Raw genomic sequence first — 3,575 nt, 5'->3', positions numbered from 1 at the left:
TTTAATCTGATATACCGGTAGCTCCAGAACACAACAGAAGTAATTTAAGAACACCTTTCAGTGTTTCCCCCAGAAAATGTGTTAGTTAAGGGGGAGAGGACCGGGGAAGGGGGGTGGGTGGGTGTAAGGATCGGTGTAACTCGGCCTGTCGTCATCATGTCTCCACCTCGTCGCTGCCACCACAGCCTGGGGGGGCAATAGACTACAGACTGTGGTGACGTAGGCCGGCTTCGTCGCGTGAAGAAGCCTACAACTTTTGGTTGTGTTTTCCGCTCCATTTGCTGAATGGCGATATTTTTTCCGTAAAGTAAAAACAAAACAGTCCTAGTTACCTGAGATGCTAAAATAATGACTTACAAAGTTAAATTAATGACTTACTGTAAGTAAGCATTTGCAATAAGTGTTTGAAAAAAAGAGTTAAAAGTGGGGCCACATGCTGACATACAGTATGTTCAACTCATCAGGCTTAATTTATTACAGCATTTGGGAAGCCTGTAGTTGATTTTTATTATGTAAATGTTATTTTTTATCAACATGTGACAGCAGGGACCCTGCCATTCAAAACTAGGCTACTACATTACTAATGATTAATGTAACTATAGCTGAAAAAATAGTACAATAGCAATAGGAGAGACTATTCATCCCTGAACACCATGGAGTTAATGTAGGCTTTATAATGCAGTTACATTATTATATCAACTTTCAGAGACAGCTTCAGGAAACACTTCATTTAATATAATGTCCTTTTTTGCTGCTTTAACACAGCTCAATCAACACAGAAAAAGGTAAAGTGAAATAACTTGGTTGTTAACTGTAGGTCAATAATGCTTGTCTTTCTCTCAGACAGACGGGGCTTTGCTGTCCATAATACACACGCACGCACACACACACACATACACCGCACATTGAGCTAACGTTGCGCTAAAAGCTAATTAGCCTTCACCTCAAGGACTGCGAGCGAGCTGAGCTGCCGCTTATGTTTCTACAACGTCAACGGGCTCATAGTGATGTTACTGGTAGTTGACTTGGAAGTGTTTATTATAATTTGGTGAGAGTCTGCTGCCTTCTGCTTACCTTTCTGCTCACGCCACCAAAGGAGCACTGACGCCATGCATTCTGAATACGCACTGCTGATTGGCTGTTACATGCGCTCTGAATATGCACTGCTGATTGGCTGTTACCGCTCTGCGTGTAACCAATCAGATGGTTCTGTGGGTGGGACAATGCTGGGTGTTGCAGAGACGTACTGACAGAGGCAGAACTAAGCGGAGCAGCTTGTTAAGACTTTAGTTTAGGCGGTGGCTCTTCATTGTTAAGGCGGCCGCCTTTACAACAAAGCGCTGCGGGACACCCTGCCTTTCATATACAACACGTCTATTAAGGGTGCACAAAAGAAAAACGATTCACATCCGAGTCTTCTTCATCCCGATTCTAAATCTATTTATAAATTTCAAAAGTCAATTACAAAAAATAAATTTCTATAAAGACGTTTTCAGGCCATCTCCATGCAACCAGAAGGAGCTTTTCTAACCTGTAACCCTTTTTGAAAAAGTTTCATTATAATTATCATAGCAAAAAATGCATTGAATTGAGAATTGTGTTGAGTCAAGAATCAATTCTGAATTGAATCGTCACCCCAGGAATCAGAATGCCATTACTTACTTATATCCGTCAGTAAACTTGCCATGAATGCGCTAAAACATACCAGTGTAATGAGTTTACATTATTTACCCAAGGAACTTTAGTTATTAGAGTTCCGGTCTGACGGTTTTTCACGGGACACATTTCCGGTGTGGTTGTTTCCGGATGAGGAGATGTTGCTCCGTTATTGATTTAAGTAAAGTCTGAATGTCATTAAAACAGTTAGCTCCATCTTTTGACACTTCTTGAACTCCCGTCTTGCACGCTACACCGCTACAACAAAGATGAGGGGGAGAAGACGCTGTCGAAGATGAGCCACGTAAATAAGACCGCCCACAAAACGGCGCATCCTGTAGCGACTGCCAGAAAGCGGCTTGAAGATGATCTGTAAAACATAATCTATGCAACATTTTGACCAAAGAACCACCATTACATGTTATGTAGACCACAAATAAGTGTTTTCAATTTAGGAAAAAATAATAATAATATGACTCCTTTAATGCGGCCTATATATGAATTTAAAAAAAAATAGACCAGTCATCGGCTGTGCGCCTTATAATCCGGTACGCCCTATGGTCCGGAAAATACGGTAACTTATTAATATATGCAGTACTGGATAACTTCAAATAACACAAAAATGGCTACCACTGGTGTGCAGTGTAAGCCATAGACATCTTATAAGTAGACGCAGCATTGGCTTTTGTGACGCCAGAAATTCGGCCGCCATCTTGAAGTGGTGATGAGGAGCCGGCGAGCAGCCTAAACTGACAGTTGACAGGTAGAAAACAAACAAAGATGGTGTTCAGCGTTTTCCTGCTCAAATGAGTGGACTGTTGAAAATAGGAATTAGGGGATTACTTTTCACAAGTAGATTTAACATTAACGTACAATTGGTTTTAATTTGTGAAAAGAATATTACCACAGAGTTGAGAAGGAGCAAAGATCTTCAATAGTACTGAAATCGTAGCCGCTAGCAAACTAGTATGACCATAATAGAATTACTTGTCAATGAAATTAATTAAATTTAAAAATGTCATATTGAATAACATAAAGTTGAAATAAATGATGAAGATAAAGATTGTAAGACAGAATTTGGTTTTATTCTGAATCCAGTGAAACAGATTGGTGGTTTTAGCTGATATAAAGACTTTCAGGTGTTTATATATGTTTATGTTTAAGTATTTGGCAGACGCTTTTATCCAAAGCGACATACATAAAAAATACATATAAAGCAATAACTGTAAACATGATAATTTAAGGGAAAAATGTAATACAAAATATCAATACAAAGTGTCAAGACAGAATAAACTCTGCTGCTGCAGCAACAGAGATACAGTCTATAGGTCCCTAAGATATATAATGTATTCATACATTGTTTATGTAGCATATACGCATGTATAAAAAACGTAATCATATTGTTTCTTGAACTTAAAAATAGCTCACCGTTTTTTTCCCCTTCTTTGGGATTATATTCCCAGTTTTGATCTCGGACGTCTGGTCACTTATAGCATGTAAGAATATTCTATTTCTGTTAAGCAAACTATGAATAATAAAACACGCCAAAACATGTGTCCTTTATCATAGCTACACGTATGACAAAAAACTGCGTGAAAATCAGTGGTATTCAGTGAGGTAAGATTAATTAAATGTGCTGACAGTTCATTGCTCCTGCCAAATGAATTGCACTGAGTGGAGCGGATCACCACTCCAAGATGGCGACCCCGCATCTCGTCAGCGCCAGTAGGCAGTAGCGGTCGATGCTGCGTCTACTTATAAGATGTCTATGGTGTAAACAGGGCTAAAGACGCTACGTTGGCAACAACTGATCCTTCCTGCTTTGTCTTCTTATTCTCTAGCAGACCAAGCGTGTTGTAACGTGTAAAGGCCGGCTGCCAAAAAATAAGAATTGTTCGCTAAAGAATGGTCACTTCCAG

The sequence above is a fragment of the Entelurus aequoreus genome, linkage group LG11 (genome assembly GCF_033978785.1).
Source record: "Entelurus aequoreus isolate RoL-2023_Sb linkage group LG11, RoL_Eaeq_v1.1, whole genome shotgun sequence".
Taxonomy (NCBI): Eukaryota; Metazoa; Chordata; class Actinopteri; order Syngnathiformes; family Syngnathidae; genus Entelurus; species Entelurus aequoreus.
This window is presented reverse-complemented; position numbering follows the sequence as displayed.